This window comes from Ranitomeya imitator, chromosome 3 (genome assembly GCF_032444005.1).
Source record: "Ranitomeya imitator isolate aRanImi1 chromosome 3, aRanImi1.pri, whole genome shotgun sequence".
NCBI lineage: Eukaryota > Metazoa > Chordata > Amphibia > Anura > Dendrobatidae > Ranitomeya > Ranitomeya imitator.
The window spans coordinates 711770448-711788597 of NC_091284.1; the positions used below are offsets into that span (position 1 = coordinate 711770448).

The 18150-nt window shown below is 44.6% G+C and overlaps 1 protein-coding gene across 3 annotated transcripts in view; it reads left to right on the forward strand.

Moving 5' to 3' along the window:
- The window catches only part of VDR (vitamin D receptor), a 234675-nt gene that overhangs the window by 64094 nt on the left and 152431 nt on the right, over positions 1 to 18150 (forward strand). For 2 of the 3 annotated variants that reach the window (XM_069758679.1, XM_069758680.1), the window contains exon 2: positions 8876 to 8978. The exons of the other annotated variant lie outside the window; for it this stretch is intronic. The gene's annotated coding sequence lies outside the window, so the exon portion shown is untranslated. The remainder of the gene's footprint in view (positions 1 to 8875; positions 8979 to 18150) is intronic. 3 annotated transcript variants of the gene reach the window in all.

Consider the following 18150-nt stretch of genomic DNA (forward strand, 5'->3'; position numbering starts at 1 on the left):
CATGATGGGGGTTTTGAGTAATGAACCAGGCAGGGAGTTTATAAAAGCCTCAGGTATCTTTTGCATGTGTTTAGAGTTAATTAGTTGATTCAGAAGATTAGGGTAATAGGTTGTTTAGAGAACCTTTTCTTGATATGCTAATTTATTGAGACAGGTTTTTTGGGTTATCAGGAGTTGTATGCCAAAATCATCAGTATTAAAACAATAAAAGACCTGACAAATTTCAGTTGGTGGATAATGAATCTATAATATATGAAAGTTTAATTGTAATCATTACATTATGGTAAATAATGAAATTTAACACTATATGCTAATTTTTTGAGAAGGACCTGTATGTCCCACGCAGTAATCCATATCTGGGGAATATACAGTTTTCAACATGGATGGTGCCAAGATGCGACCGCCCTGGCTGAAAACCACAGGTGAATGAGATGCTTCGAGCGCAGCTTCAGTGACTAGCGGTGACGTCACTGAAGCTGCGCTCCCTCACAGCCTGAACTGCGATGACCTTGGCACTGTGGGAAAATGCCAGTGATGAGGTCCTTGCAGTTCAAGCTCAGTGTCTTCACAGCAGATCACAGTAAAAAATTCTCACGGTGTTCTGCTGTGAAAATGGGGTCACGTGATGGGGATGAGCAAACAGCAATAGCGCCGCTCACAGGCACATTTGGAAATGCAAGATATTTGAAGAAAACCTTAGGCTATGTGCACACGTTCCGGAATTCATGCAGAAAATTCCTGTGGAAATCCGGACATTTCTGCCAGATTTCCGCATAAAATCCGCATGCGTTTTTTTGCGCAGTTTTGATGCGGTTTTTGCGCATTTTTGCTCGTTTTTTTCCGGACATTTCCCAATGCATTAGACAGTGGGAAATCCGCGAAAAAAACGCAAAATTAATGAACAGGTTCATTATTTTTCCGCCATTTCTTTTTCATGCAGAAAAACACACATCATGTGCACAGAAATTGCGGATTCCATTATAAATGATGGGATGCTTAATGTATGTAGATTATTTGCGGTTTTATAGTGTTTTTATAGCGCAAAAACGCTAAAAAAGAGCAAATAATCTGCAACGTATGCACATAGCCTTATTTCCAAGGTTTAAATTGATCTGCCCACTACACATTGTAGTGGACAACCTCTTTAATAAATATCATGGTTGGCCTGCGAGTTTGTCAAAACTTATACTTTTGACCTTCTGTGTATTTGAGTTTGACATCCCTGCCGTAATTGCTCTGATGTGGTGAATCATACCAGGTCATTTTTGTCACATAATGAACGCCGCAAAAGCAAAATACTAAAAACAATGTCACAGTTTTTTTCAATATTTAGAATTGAGAGTCCTCAGTGGTTGATACCTTTTTAATGACTAACTGAAAAGATGGTAACAAATTGCGAGCTTTCAAGACTACACAGGTCTCTTCATCAGGCAAAGACTAAAACAAATTCTGAAGAATCACATATTTATGCACAACATAGAGAAAAAAAAAATTCTATTTTTCTATCTACTATTTTTCTATCTACTGGCTAACACGGTACCAAGATATATATCTTTCCTGTATCACAGTTTTTTTCACAAATTCACTGGATTGCTTGGATTTTTTGCCTATTTTCCAGTACTTTGAATGGTAAAATGAATGTGGTTATTCAAAATTACAACTAGTGCCAAAAAACCCAAAATCTCATATGACTATGTCGGCAGAAAAATAAAATAGTTTATGGCTTTTGTAAGAAGGGAAGGAAGAGTGCAAAAATGAAAAATCACCCAGTTCTTAAAAGGACTATTACCCCCTAAGTATTTATCGGCAGCTAGTTGTTTCCTGACTCAGAGCAGTCCTGAACACTTTAGTCAGCGATTCGTCTTCCTGTGACATCATGTCAATCAACTGTCAATCTACATGATGTCAGGAGTGATTCCTTGCTAATGGAGCAGAGTAGAAATTAACCCCTTCCCGACCCATGACGCCACGTAGGCGTCATGAAAGTCGGTGCCAATCCGACCCATGACGCCTATGTGGCGTCATGGAAAGATCGCGTCCCTGCAGATCGGGTGAAAGGGTTAACTCCAATTTCGCACGATCTGCAGGGACAGGGGGAGTGGTACTTTAGCCCAGGGGGGTGGGGGGTGTGTGGCTTCACCCCACCGTGGCTACGATCGCCCTGATTGGCTGTTGAAAGTGAAACTGCCAATCGGAGCGATTTGTAATATTTCACCTAAAAAACTGTTCGTTCCATGTACATTTTGATCACTGTGATATAACCTATCACAGTAGTCAAAATAAAAAAAAAATAAATGAACCCCGCCTTTAACACTACCATAGGTAGGAACAATAATAAAATAAAGAAACATTTTTTTTTCCCACTACAGTTAGAACTAGGGTTAGGGTTAGGGAATGTGCACACGTATTCTGGTCCTCTGCGGATTTTTCCGCAGCGGTTTTTATAAATCCGTAGTTCAAATCCGCTGTGGATTTATCGCAGATTTACCGCGGTTTTTCTGCGGATTTCACTGCGGTTTTCTATTGGAGCAGTTGTAAAACCGCTGCGGAATCCGCAGAAATACGTGAAATGTGCGGAATGTAAACCGCTGCGTTTCCGCGCAGTTTTTTCCGCAGCATGTGCGTCGCGTTTTTTGTAAACTCATGGGAAACTGCTGCGGACTCGCAGCGGCGGAAACGCTGTGGATCCGCAGCGTTTTCCGCATCGTGTGCACATACCCTTAGAATTAGGCTATGTGCACACGGTGCGGATTTGGCTGCGGATCCGCAGCGGGTTGGCTGCAGATCCGCAGCGGATTGGCCGCTGCGGATTCGTAGCAGTTTTCCATCAGCTTTACAGTTCCATGTAAACCTATGGAAAACCAAATCCGCTGTGCCCATGGTGCGGAAAATACCGTGCGGGAACGCTGTGTTGTATTTTCCGCAGCATGTCAATTCTTTGTGCGGATTCCGCAGCGTTTTACACCTGTTCCTCAATAGAAATCCGCAGGTAAAATCTGACCAAAAAACACTGGAAGCCCACGGTATATCCGCAGGTAAAACGCAGTGCCTTTTACCCGCGGATTTTTCAAAAATGGTGCAGAAAAATCTCACACGAATCCGCAACGTGGGCACATAGCCTTAGGGTTAGGGTTGGAATTAGGGCTAGGGTTGGAAATAGGGTTAAGATTAGGCTTCTGGTTAGGGTTAGGGTTAGGGGTGTGTTGGGGTTAGGGTTGTGGTTAGGGGTGTGTTGGGGTTAGGGTTTGGATTAGGGTTAGGATTATGTTTAGGGTTGGGATTAGGGTTAGAGGTGTGTTGGGGTTAGGGCTGTGGTTAGGGGTGTGTTGGGGTTAGGGTTGGGATTAGGGTTATGGCTGGAGTTGAGATTAGGGTTAGGGGTGTGTTGGGGTTAGTGTTGAAGATAGAATTGAGGGGTTTCCACTGTTTAGGCACATCAGGGGTCTCCAAATGCAACATGGCACCACCATTGATTCAAGCCAATCTTGCGTTCAAAAAGTCAAATGGTGCTCCCTCCCTTCCGAGCCCTGACATGCGCCAAAACAGTGGTTTACCCCCAAATATGGGGTACCAGCATACTCGGAACAAACTGCGCAACAACTATTGGGGTTCAAAGTGCTCAACACATATCTAGATAAGTTCCTTGGGGGGTCTAGTTTCCAAAATGGGGTCACTTGTGGGGGGTTTCTACTGTTTAGGCACATCAGGGGCTCTGCAAATGCAACATGACGCCCACAGACCATTCCATCAAAGTCTGCATTTCAAAGCATCACTACTTCCCTTCCGAGCCCCGACGTGTGCCCAAACAGTGGTTTACCCCCACAAATGGGGTACCAGCATACTCAGTGCAAACTGGGCAACAACTATTGGGGTCCAATTTCTCCTGTTACCCTTGTGAAAATAAAAAATTGCTTGCTAAAACATCATTTTGAGGAAAGAAAAATTATTTTTTTATTTTCACGGCTCTGTTGTAAAATTCTGTGAAGCACATGGGGGTTCAAAGTGCTCAACACATATCTAGATAAGTTCCTTGGGGGTCTAGTTTTCAAAATGGGGTCACTTGTGGGGGTTTCTACTGTTTAGGCACATCAGTGGCTCTGCAAACGTAACATGATGCCCGCCGACCATTCCATCAAAGTCTGCATTCCAAAACGTCACTACTTCCCTTCTGAGCCCCGACGTATGCCCAAACAGTGGTTCACCCCCACATATGGGGTGTCAGCGTACTCAGGACAAACTGGACAACAACTTTTGGGGTCCAATTTCTCCTGTTACTTTTGTGAAAATAAAAAATTGTGGGCTAAAAAATAATTTTTGAGGAAAGAAAAATGATTTTTTATTTTCACGGCTCTGCGTTATAAACTTCTGTGAAGCACTTGGGGGTTTAAAGTGGTCACCGCACATCTAGGTTAGTTCCATGGGAGGTCTAGTTTCCAAAATGGGGTCACATGTGGGGGAGCTCAAATGTTTAGGCACACAGGGGCTCTCCAAACGCGACATGGTGTCAGCTAAACGATTGGAGCTACCGTATATACTCGAGTATAAGCCGACCCGAGTATAAGCCGACCCCCCTAATTTTGCCACAAAAAACTGGGAAAACTTATTGACTCGAGTATAAGCCTAGGGTGGAAAATGCAGCAGCTACTGGTAAATTTCAAAAATAAAAATAGATACCAATAAAAGTAAAATTAATTGAGACATCAGTAGGTTAAGTGTTTTTGAATATCCATATTGAATCAGGAGCCCCATATAATGTTCCATACAGTTCATGATGGGGCCCATAAGATGCTCTATATAAAAATGTGCCACATATAATGCTCCATACAGTTCATTATTGCCCCATAGATGCTCCATATAAAGCTGTGCCCCATATACAATGCTCTGCACGGTTCATTATTGCCCCATAGCTGTGCCATATAGTGCTCTGCACCGTTCATTTTTGTCCCATAGCTGTGCCATATAGTGCTCTGCACCGTTCATTATTGCCCCATAGCTGTACCATATAGTGCTCTGCACCGTTCATTTCTGTCCCATAGCTGTGCCATATAGTGCTCTGCACCGTTCATTATTGCCCCATTGATGTACCATAGAAAGCTGTGCCATATAGTGCTCTGCACCGTTCATTATTGCCCCATATATGCTCCTTATAAAGCTGTGCCATTGCTGCTGCTGCAATAAAAAAATGCCATACTCGCCTCTCTTGCTTGCAGCTCCCCAAGCGTCCGGTCCCGGCGTCTCTCCGCACTGACTGATCAGGCAGAGGGTGGCGCGCACACTATATGCGTCATCGCGCCCTCTGACCTGCAGTCAGAGCGGAGAGACGCCGGGAAGATGGAGCGACGCCCGGCGTGTGGAACGGGGATAGGTAAATATGACATACTTACCTGCTCCCGGCGTCCCGCTCCTTCTCCCGGACAGCTGGTCTTCGGTGCCGCAGCCTCTTCCTCTATCAGCGGTCACCGTTACCGCTGATTAGAGAAATGAATATGCGGCTCCACCCCTATGGGAGTGGAGTCCATATTCATTTTCCTAATGAGCGGTCCCACGTGACCGCTGAAGAGGGGAAGAACTGCAGCACCCGAAGACCGTGTGACAGGCAGGGGCAGCGTCAGGAGCGCCGGGACTAGGTGAGTATGGCTCAGACCTCTCCCCCCCTCACCCGCCGACCCTGCCACCCACTGTGACTCGAGTATCAGCCGGGAGGGGCACTTTCAGCCCAAAAATTTGGGCTGAAAATCTCGGCTTATACTCGAGTATATATGGTAATTTTTCATTCAAAAAGTCAAATGGCGCTCCTTCCCTTCCGAGCCCTGCCATGTGCCCAAACAGTGGTTTACCCCCACATGTGAGGTATCCGTGTACTCAGGAGGAATTGCCCAATACATTTTAGGATCCATCTTATCCTGTTGCCCATGTGGAAATGAACCAATTGAGGCTAAAAGAAATTTTTTGCGAAAAAAAAAGTACTTTTTCATTTTTACGGATCAATTTGTGAAGCACCTGGGGGTTCAAAGTGCTCACTATGCATCTAGATAAGTTCCTTGGGGGGTCTAGTTTCCAAAATGGGGTCACATGTGGGGGAGCTCCAATGTTTAGGCATATAGGGGCTCTCCAAACGCGACATGGTGTCCGCTAACGATTGGAGCAAATTTTTCATTCAAAAGTCAAATGGCCCTCCTTCCCTTCCGAGCCTTGCTGTATGCACAAGCAGTGGTTTGTGACCACATATGAGGTATCGGTGTCCTCAGGAGAAATTGCCCAACACATTTTAGGATCCATTTTATCCTGTTGCCCATGTGGAAATGAACAAATTGAGGCTAAAAGAAATTTTTTGTGAAAAAAAGTACTTTTTTATTTTTACGGATTAATTTGTGAAGCACCTGGAGGTTCAAAGTGCATACTATGCATCTAAATAAGTTTCTTGGGGGGTCTAGTTTCCAAAATGGGGTCACTTGTGGGGGAAATCCAATGTTTAGGCACACAGGGGCTCTCCAAACGCGACATGGTGTCCGCTAAAGATTGGAGCAAATTTTTCATTGAAAAAGTCAAATGGCGCTCCTTCCCTTCCGAGCCCTGTCGTGCGCCCAAACAGTAGTTTCCCCCACATATGGGGTATCGGCGTACTCAGGACAAATTGCACAATAACTTTTGGGGTTCAGTTTCTCTTTTTACCCTTGGGAAAATAAAAAAAATTGTTGCTAAAAGATCATTTTTGTGACTAAAAAGTTAAATGTTAATTTTTTCCTTCCATGTTGCTTCTGCTGCTGTGAAGCACCTGAAGGGTTAATAAACTTCTAGAATGTGGTTTTGAGCACCTTGAGGGGTGCAGTTTTTAGAATGGTGTCACTTTTGGGTATTTTCAGCCATATAGACCCCTCAAACTGACTTCAAATGTGAGGTGGTCCCTAAAAAAATGGTTTTGTAAATTTCGTTGTAAAAATGAGAAATCGCTGGTCAAATTTTAACCCTTATAACTTCCTAGCAAAAAAAAATGTTGTTTCCAAAATTGTGCTGATGTAAAGTAGACATGTGGGAAATGTTATTTATTAACTATTTTGTGTCACATAACTCTCTGGTTTAACAGAATAAAAATTCAAAATTTGAAAATTGCGAAATTTTCAAAATTTAAGCCAAAATTCCATTTTTTTCACAAATAAACACAAAAATTATTGACCTAAATTTACCACTAACATGAAGCCCAATATGTCACGAAAAAACAATCTCAGAAACGTTAGGATCCGTTGAAGCGTTCCCGAGTTATCACCTCATAAAGGGACACTGGTCAGAATTGCAAAAAACTGCCAGGTCATTAAGGTCAAAATAGGCTGGGTCATGAAGGGGTTAAAGTAACTGTTATATTACGTACCGCAAAGTGCTTCGCAACATGGGGAAAAACGGTCCCCAGTAACCCCTTTAAGGTGTTAAGCAGGGCTCCTTATCAGCAGAATCAGGATTAGAATGACAAATAGCACCTCTATACATAGCTGATAACTGTACACGCTCATTAGATGCTTCAATACAAAAGATAGGTTTGGAGTCTGTTCATTGCTGCTAATGTACATGTGAATCTTTTGAAACAACAGGAAGTTAGAGTCTAAAATAGTCCTATTGATCAGTATGAAGATTGTAAAAGTTCTATTTTTTATTTTTAATACAGATTGTAATACAGAAAGAAAAAAACAACCAAAATATTTAACGTATTAACCTGAATTAAGCATAAGATCATTTTCTGATGATAGTTTCCCTTTAAAATCTCTGCCCATTCTTGGCTTAGGAGTCCAGTTGGCGGACTCCTAAGCCTTCTTCTCCACTAGATTTCTGAAGCTTAACATGGACAAAACAGAATTCATCATCTTTCCCCCATCTCACGTGACCCCCCTAACGGACCTATCCATTACAGTAAATAGCTGCCCACTCTCCCCAGTCCCACAAGCTCGCTCCCTCGGGGTAATCCTTTACGCTGATCTCTCCTTCAAACCACATTTCCAAGCCCTTTCCACTTCCTGCCGACTTCAACTCAAAAATATTTCACGAATCCGTTCATTCCTCAACCAAGAATCTGCAGAAACCCTAGTCCATGCCCTCATCATCTCTCGCCTTGACTACTGCAACCTCCTGCTCTGTGGCCTCCCCTCGAACACTCTCGCACCCCTCCAATCTACTCTAAACTCTGCTGCCCGACTAATCCACCTGTCCCCCCGCTATTCCCCGAACTCTCCCCTCTGTCAATCCCTTCACTGCCTCCCCATTGCTCAGAGACTCCAGTACAAAACCCTAACCATGACGTACAAAGCCATCCACAACCTGTCTCCTCCATACATCTGTGACCTCGTCTCCCAATACTTACCTACACACAACCTCCGATCCTCACAAGACCTCCTTCTCTACTCCCCTCTTATCTCCTCTTCCCACAATCGTATACAAGATTTCTCTCGCGTATCCCCCCTACTCTGGAACCCTCTACCACAACACATCAGACTCTCGCCTACCATCAAAACCTTCAAAAAGAGCCTGAAGACCCACCTCTTCCGACAAGCCTACAACCTGCAGTAACCACCGATCGACCAAACCGCTGCACGACCAGCTCTACTCTCGCCTACTGTATCCTCACCCATCCCTTGTAGATTGTGAGCCCTCGCGGGCAGGGTCCTCTCTCCTCCTGTACCAGTTGTGACTTGTATTGTTTAAGATTATTGTACCTGTTTTTATTATGTATACCCCTCCTTACATGTAAAGCACCATGGAATAAATGGCGCTATAACAATAAATAATAATAATAATCTTCTTAAGTGGGAGCGTACATATGTTGACTGGTGTATTTTATCGTTGTTATGCTGGGAAACAGTGATGCCATTACCAGGTTTTTTGTTTGCAGGGACAGGGCAGCGCAGACCACTGAAATCCTGTGGTGAGAAGCCACTTCCAGTTTGACAACAGTAGATCCCGGACTGTTGATGATTGCTGTCTGACTACAAACAGTGAGTAGATTTTTTTAGTTATTTAAGTGTAAGCATAATTTAACTCTTTTTGGGCTGATTTCACAAGGTAGGTGGTAAACGAGAAATTAACCCCTTAGCACCCGAGTGATTTATTTATTTATTTTTTCATTATTGTGCCTTCAGTTTTTTCTTTCTTCCAAGAGCCATAGCTTATTTATTCTTCTATCGACATAGACATATGAGGGCTTGTATTTTTGCGGGATGAGTTGTACTTTTGCATGACGCCATTCATTTTACCATACAAAATACTTCAAAATGGAATAAAATAATTCCAAGTAGTATGAAATGGTGAAAAAAGCAATTCTGCCATAGTTGTTTAGGTTTGGATTTTGATTTTCGTTGCATGAGAAAAATTTTCCAGTTCAGTACAGTTACAATACTGCTCTTGCACTGATTTGTTTTTAATTTAAATGGAACTTGTCACATCAGATAACGTTATTAACCTGCAGATATAGGGTTAATCTGCCGGTGAATTTCATCAGAAAGGTGCCCAGGAGCGGCTCACGCGAAAAAGTTTACTTTATTCATCTTAGGAGCTGCCAATCAGGCGTGGAGGGAACCGCTACAGCCACCGCTCACTGTTCTGGGAATGACGATCAGTGCAGAGCTGTCAGTCAAAGTGTCGGGGCGTGCTTACTGCCGCCACACAAAGTGCTGGAGTGGTGGCTGTAGCCGTGCCAGTAGGTCTTTGCAACTGAAAACTGTGTGGGGTTCAGTTCATTTTCTCTCAGCATCCTCGCTGTCGGTTCAGCACCCGGGCGCCTTCATAACATTATTAATTTGAAGAATAACCCCGTATCTGGAAGTTAATAGCGTTATGTAATGTGACAGGTTCCCTTTAAGTGCTGAAAAAAATTGAAGTTTGTAATTGACAAAAAAAAGTGGCATTTGTCATAATTTTCCTTGACCCATACGGTTTTTATTTTCCCATTGATGGAGCTGATGGAAGGCTTACTTTATGGGTGGCAAGCGGACTGTTCTAGTGATAGCATTTTGGAGTGGATACAACATTTTGATGCCGTTCAGTGCCTGAAAAAAAATGCTATTTTCTTCTTTCTGTGGTGTTTACCTTAAAGGTTTTATATTTTGATTGGCCTGACTTTTACTGATGCGGTGATATCAGATATGAAGTTTTATATTTTTACATTGTTTTATATTTTTGAAAACTTTTTTTTTTTTAATTATTATTTCTTACTGTTCATTTTCAGCACCCTTAAGAGACTTGAACCTGTCGTAGTAGTCTGATCGCTTATACTATGTACCCCGATGACAGCAATGAGGGCCTTCAGCATGCCCCCAACTGCCATGGTAACCCTTTGGTTCTCCGCGATCATGACGCGGGGAGCAGATGTAAGCCAGAGTATGCGAGTGTCGGCAACTGCACCATTTAAAAGCTGCCGCTGTTAGGTGCATATTTTGGCAATTTAACTTGGCTCCTGAGCCCTCCGAATACACACGGTGACCCAGCTCCATGAAGGACATATTAAGCGTTAAGGGCCATGAACGAACTGTAGTGTTGATTTTGGCGGGTATTCTGACACATGTGTGTCCGGGATCCGCCATGTCCTGGCTGATGAGTCCCAGTGGGAAATTTCTGAGAAGGCCTGATCTAAGCCATGCAGTCGTGAGCTGTAACATGTGGCCATCCAGCTGTCGTGGAGCGACACCTTCTACTATTTCTTCAGAGACGCCTCACGCTGACCCACAAACCGATATAATCTGGTAGCTATTTCCTCTATTTTTTTGCTTTTAGCAGTGAGATATTAATATCTCTAGGTGGCATTAGTCATCGCATGTTTTTCTGTAATGATGATGCCGTTTTGGGTTAAGTGAATGTTTTTGTACCATAATTGCAAAACACATAACGACGTCATTCACCTTCCTGTCGGCCTTCTGTAGGCAGCGGTGTGACTTCTCTTTCCTCCTCACAGCTATCTGGTCCCGTTTATCAGCAGCACCCTATCTCATCCTCTGCCCTAGTTCTGTCCTTATCACCAGTAGAATTATTAGTAGATTATATAATTTTCTACTCTATTAATCGCTCACTGCCTGCGGCCGATAAGCCATATCTCGCCTGTTAGCATCGATGATAGCTGAAGGCCTCTGATGTCAAAACTTGGAGAAGTGGAGAAAGTTATGACAAACACATACCAGGATTATTAATCCAGACATGCAAATAAGCCTCGACTCTCCCCACTTGGACATTCGTTCTGCCCTCCAGATACGTACATGTTGTGAATTCTGTGGCTGAGTTCACTTCTGTGGTCACAAGTGGTATTGCAGTCTCTGGGCTTCCTCCCTCAGGTGTTTTGGTGAGCTCGTTGGCTGCCTTGCTATTTAGCTCCACCTGAGTCTGTCTTCCTTGCTCCTTGTCAATGTTCCAGTGTTGGATCTGAGCTACTGCATCTTTCCTTGGGCCTGCTGCTCTGCTAGATAAGTGCTTCTAGTTTGTTTTCTGTTTTTTCTGTCCAGCTTGCTATTATCTTTTGCTGGAAGCTCTGAGAAGCAAAGGGGTGCTCCGCCGTGCTGTTAGTTCGGCACGGTGGGTCTTTTTGCCCCTTTGCGTGGTTTTCGTTTTAGGGTTTTTTGTAGACTGCATAGTTCTCTTTGCTATCCTCGCTCTGTCTAGAATATCGGGCCTCACTTTGCTGAATCTATTTCATTCCTACGTTTGTCTTTTCATCTTGCTAACAGTCATTATATGTGGGGGGCTGCCTATTCCTTTGGGGTATTTCTCTGAGGTAAGTCAGGCTTGTATTTCTATCTTCAGGCTAGTCAGCTCCTCAGGCAGTGCCGAGTTGCATAGGTAGTTGTTAGGCGCAATCCACTGCTGCTTATAGTTGTGTGAGGATAGATCAGGTACTGCAGTCTACAGAGATTCCACGTCTCAGAGCTCGTCCTATTGTTTTTGGTTATTGCCAGATCTCTGTATGTGCGCTGATTACTGCACGCTGTGTTGCCTGATTGCCAGCCAGAACAGTACAAGGAGCCAGACCAATGATTCCCAATAGAGGGAAAAAAGAAATCCTGACATCATTTTTTTTTCTTAGCTCTGTCTTCAGTCTTTTTTTTCCCCTAGACATTAGAGTGCTTCAGGACACAGCTGTGGACATGGATATTCAGGCTCTGTGCTCCTCAATGGATAATCTCGTTGTAAATATACAAAAGATTCAAGATACTATTGATCAGAAATCGATGCTAGAACCAAGAATTCCGATTCCTGATTTGTTTTTTGGTGACAGAACTAAGTTCCTGAGCTTCAGAAATAATTGTAAGCTATTTTTGGCCTTGAAACCTCATTCTTCTGGTAATCCTATTCAACAGGTTTTGATTATTATTTCTTTTTTGCGCGGCGACCCACAGGACTGGGCGTTTTCTCTTGCACCAGGAGATTCTGCATTGAGTAATGTTGATGCATTTTTCCAGGCGCTGGGATTGCTTTACGATGAGCCTAATTCAGTGGATCAAGCTGAGAAAAATCTGCTGGCTTTATGCCAGGGTCTGGATGATGTAGAAGTATATTGTCAGAAATTTAGGAAATGGTCAGTACTCACTCTGTGGAATGAATCTGCACTAGCGGCTTTGTTCAGAAAGGGTCTCTCTGAAGCTCTTAAGGATGTAATGGTGGGATTTCCTATGCCTGCTGGTTTGAATGAGTCTATGTCCTTGGCCATTCAGATCGGTCGTCGCTTGCGCGAGCGTAAATCTGTGCACCATCTGGCGGTATTGTCTGAGAGTAAGCCTGAGCCTATGCAGTGCGACAGGACTATGACTAAAGTAGAACGGCACGAACACAGACGTCTGAACAGACTGTGTTTCTATTGTGGTGATTCTACTCATGCTATTTCTAATTGTTCTAAACGCACTAGGCGGTTCGATAGCTCTGCCGTTATTGGTACTGTACAGTCCAATTTCCTTTTGTCCATTACCTTAATATGCTCTTTGTCATCATATTCTGTCATGGCGTTTGTGGATTCAGGCGCTGCCCTGAATCTGATGGATTTGGATTATGCTAAACGTTGTGGATTTTTCTTGGAGCCTTTGCGGTGTCCTATTCCGTTGAGAGGAATTGATGCTACACCTTTGGCCAAGAATAAGCCTCAGTACTGGGCCCAGCTGACCATGTGCATTGCTCCTGCACATCAGGAAGTTATTCGCTTTCTGGTACTGCATAATTTGCATGATGTGGTCGTGTTGGGGTTGCCATGGCTACAAACCCATAATCCAGTATTGGATTGGAACTCTATGTCGGTAACCAGCTGGGGTTGTCAGGGAGTACATGGTGATGTTCCATTTTTGTCTATTTCGTCATCCATTCCTTCTGACATCCCAGAGTTCTTGTCGGACTTTCAGGATGTATTTGAAGAGTCCAAGTCTGATGCCCTACCTCCGCATAGGAATTGTGATTGTGCTATCGATTTGATTCCTGGTAGTAAATTCCCTAAGGGTCGTTTATTTAATTTGTCCGTACCTGAACACACCGCTATGCGCAGTTATGTGAAGGAGTCCCTGGAGAAGGGACATATTCGCCCATCGTCGTCACCATTGGGAGCAGGGTTCTTTTTTGTAGCCAAGAAGGATGGTTCGCTAAGACCGTGTATTGATTACCGCCTTCTTAATAAGATCACTGTTAAGTTTCAGTATCCCTTGCCATTGATATCTGACTTGTTTGCTCGGATTAAGGGGGCTAGTTGGTTTACTAATATTGATCTTCGTGGTGCGTATAATCTGGTGAGAATCAGGCAGGGAGATGAATGGAAAACGGCATTTAATACGCCCGAGGGTCATTTTGAGTATCTGGTGATGCCGTTCGGACTTGCCAATGCTCCATCTGTTTTTCAGTCTTTTATGCATGACATTTTCCGTGAGTATCTGGATAAATTCTTGATTGTTTACTTGGATGACATTTTGATCTTCTCAGATGATTGGGAGTCTCATGTGAAGCAAGTCAGAATGGTTTTCCAGGTACTGCGTGCTAATTCCTTGTTCGTGAAGGGATCAAAGTGTCTCTTCGGTGTGCAGAAAGTTTCATTTTTGGGGTTCATCTTTTCCCCTTCTACTATCGAGATGGATCCGGTTAAGGTTCAGGCCATCCAGGATTGGACTCAGCCGACATCTCTAAAAAGTCTGCAGAAATTCCTGGGCTTTGCTAATTTTTATCGTCGCTTCATCTGTAATTTTTCTAGCATTGCCAGACCATTGACCGATTTGACCAAGAAGGGTGCTGATTTGGTTAATTGGTCTTCTGCTGCCGTGGAAGCTTTTCAGGAGTTGAAGCGTCGTTTTTGCTGTGCCCCTGTGTTGTGTCAACCTGATGTTTCTCTTCCGTTCCAGGTCGAGGTTGATGCTTCTGAGATTGGTGCAGGGGCGGTTTTGTCACAGAGAGGTTCTGGTTGCTCAGTGTTCAAACCATGTGCTTTCTTTTCCAGGAAATTTTCTGCTGCTGAGCGTAATTATGATGTGGGCAACCGAGAGTTGCTGGCCATGAAGTGGGCATTCGAGGAGTGGCGTCATTGGCTTGAGGGTGCTAAGCATCGCGTGGTGGTTTTGACTGATCATAAGAACCTTACTTATCTTGAGTCTGCCAAGCGCTTGAATCCTAGACAGGCCCGTTGGTCGTTATTTTTTGCTCGTTTTGATTTTGTGATTTCATACCTTCCGGGCTCTAAAAATGTGAAGGCGGATGCTCTGTCTAGGAGTTTTGTGCCCGACTCTCCGGGGTTATCTGAGCCGGCGAGTATCCTCAAGGAAGGAGTCATTGTGTCTGCCATCTCCCCTGATTTGCGGAGAGTGTTGCAGAAATTTCAGGCTAATAAACCTGATCGTTGTCCGGCCGAGAAACTGTTCGTCCCTGATAGGTGGACTAGTAAAGTTATCTCTGAACTTCATTGTTCGGTGCTGGCCGGTCATCCAGGAATCTTTGGTACCAGGGAGTTGGTTGCTAGATCCTTCTGGTGGCCATCTCTGTCACGGGATGTGCGTGCTTTTGTGCAGTCCTGTGGAATTTGTGCTAGGGCTAAGCCCTGCTGTTCACGTGCCAGTGGGTTGCTTTTGCCCTTGCCGGTCCCGAAGAGGCCTTGGACACATATTTCGATGGATTTCATTTCTGACCTTCCCGTTTCTCAAAAAATGTCGGTCATTTGGGTGGTCTGTGATCGCTTTTCTAAAATGGTCCATCTGGTGCCCTTGGTTAAATTGCCTTCCTCCTCTGATTTGGTGCCTTTGTTCTTCCAGCATGTGGTTCGTTTACATGGCATTCCTGAGAATATTGTTTCTGACAGAGGTTCCCAGTTTGTCTCGAGGTTCTGGCGAGCCTTTTGTGGTAGGATGGGCATTGACCTATCTTTTTCCTCGGCCTTCCATCCTCAGACTAATGGCCAGACCGAACGAACCAATCAGACCTTGGAAACATATCTGAGATGTTTTGTTTCCGCTGACCAGGATGATTGGGTGTCATTTTTGCCGTTGGCTGAGTTCGCCCTTAATAATCGGGCCAGCTCGGCTACCTTGGTCTCTCCATTTTTCTGCAATTCTGGGTTCCATCCTCGTTTCTCTTCAGGACAGGTTGAGTCTTCGGACTGTCCTGGTGTGGATTCTGTGGTGGACAGGTTGCAGCAGATCTGGACTCAGGTAGTGGACAATTTGACCTTGTCCCAGGAGAAGGCTCAGCTTTTCGCTAATCGCAGACGCCGTGTGGGACCCCGACTTCGTGTTGGGGATCTGGTTTGGTTATCTTCTCGTCATATTCCTATGAAGGTTTCCTCTCCTAAATTTAAACCTCGTTTTATTGGTCCGTATAGGATTTCTGAGATTCTCAATCCGGTGTCTTTTCGTCTGACCCTCCCAGACTCCTTTTCCATACATAATGTATTCCATAGGTCGTTGTTGAGGAGATACGTGGCACCTATGGTTCCATCTGTGGAGCCTCCTGCCCCTGTTTTGGTGGAGGGGGAATTGGAGTATATTGTGGAGAAGATTTTGGATTCTCGTGTCTCTAGACGGAAACTCCAGTATCTGGTCAAATGGAAGGGTTATGCTCAGGAAGATAATTCCTGGGTTTTTGCCTCTGATGTCCATGCCCCAGATCTTGTTCGTGCCTTTCATGTGGCTCATCCTGGTCGGCCTGGGGGTTCTGGTGAGGGTTCGGTGACCCCTCCTCAAGGGGGGGGTACTGTTGTGAATTCTGTGGCTGAGTTCACTTCTGTGGTCACAAGTGGTATTGCAGTCTCTGGGCTTCCTCCCTCAGGTGTTTTGGTGAGCTCGTTGGCTGCCTTGCTATTTAGCTCCACCTGAGTCTGTCTTCCTTGCTCCTTGTCAATGTTCCAGTGTTGGATCTGAGCTACTGCATCTTTCCTTGGGCCTGCTGCTCTGCTAGATAAGTGCTTCTAGTTTGTTTTCTGTTTTTTCTGTCCAGCTTGCTATTATCTTTTGCTGGAAGCTCTGAGAAGCAAAGGGGTGCTCCGCCGTGCTGTTAGTTCGGCACGGTGGGTCTTTTTGCCCCTTTGCGTGGTTTTCGTTTTAGGGTTTTTTGTAGACTGCATAGTTCTCTTTGCTATCCTCGCTCTGTCTAGAATATCGGGCCTCACTTTGCTGAATCTATTTCATTCCTACGTTTGTCTTTTCATCTTGCTAACAGTCATTATATGTGGGGGGCTGCCTATTCCTTTGGGGTATTTCTCTGAGGTAAGTCAGGCTTGTATTTCTATCTTCAGGCTAGTCAGCTCCTCAGGCAGTGCCGAGTTGCATAGGTAGTTGTTAGGCGCAATCCACTGCTGCTTATAGTTGTGTGAGGATAGATCAGGTACTGCAGTCTACAGAGATTCCACGTCTCAGAGCTCGTCCTATTGTTTTTGGTTATTGCCAGATCTCTGTATGTGCGCTGATTACTGCACGCTGTGTTGCCTGATTGCCAGCCAGAACACGTACAGCTATACGCGCATAACGTTACATGGGCTCCCAGTAAAGATCCCGCTTACTAATATTTGCATAGAATCGTATGGAAACGCATGGTCAGCTTGGCCGGACTGTCTGGAGAGTGTCAGGGACGAACCCTATTGGCAGAGGAACAGATGGGAGCTAATTCATACCTCGCCATTGAGAATAGCAGAGAATGAGACAAGGCAGCATTTGCAGTGAGCCGTTCTGTGGACAATAATGAGTGCTCTTTTGGTGTAAGAGCCCAAATTTTCCAGATGAGACTTTTGTTAAATAAATCATATCTCCAAAAAAAAAAAAATCCCAGTCCCTCCTTAGGCAGCTGTACATATTAGAAGCTTATTAGAGAGGGTGGACTTCTCTGCTAGTGATGTAAGATCTGTGCTTTGTGCTCGAACCTCAGCCCCATCCCTTGTTCTCCTGTCTCCCCTGTCTCCCCTATGACTACAAAAGAAGCCTTTTCATTAAAACTCTGCATTAAAGGGTTTGGCTGCTACTTTTTTTTAATGAGGGCGTATGCTTCAGTCCATCAAAATCTAATTAGTGGAGGTGCGACACCTGACATCTCCGCTGATCAGCCATTACTGGCACCAACAGTTGCGAAAGTTCTGGTATGCTGCTGCGCCATCAAAGCTATAGTGGTCACAGCCAGGTACTGCAGGCCCACCCCCTTTTTAATTGATCTGCAGTATCCAGCCACTGCCACTCTAGAAATAACAGAGCTGCTGTGTTCCAGTAACATCCGAGAACTTAAAGAGAGCCTGTCAGCAGGATTGAACCCTATAAACTAAAGGCATGGCCATAATGGCGCTGTGATGCTGACTAATCTGATACCTGATGTGAAGGGATCCACTCATTGGCTGCTGAATACTCCCCTTATCAAGTTTTCATAAAATTGCTACTTCTGTGTGCTTCGGGGCAGGATGTGGGGGCATTGTCTTCTTCTCGTTCTCCGCCCCCCACTAGCCTCCTCTGCTTCTGACCTGCCTCCTGTTTAATATTCCGCGCTGCCATCATTGTGTGGGTGGCACAGCCAGCATCCTGTGTGCAGAAATTCTATAAAATGGCGCTGGATGCGGCACACGCACGGATCGAGATTCCGGCTCTGAAATGCGCATGCGCCACCCACACAATGATGCTTCGGCAGCGCAGAATTTTTTTAAAGGAGGCAGAACGAGAAGAAGACCGTGCCCCCACGTCATGCCCCAAAGCACAC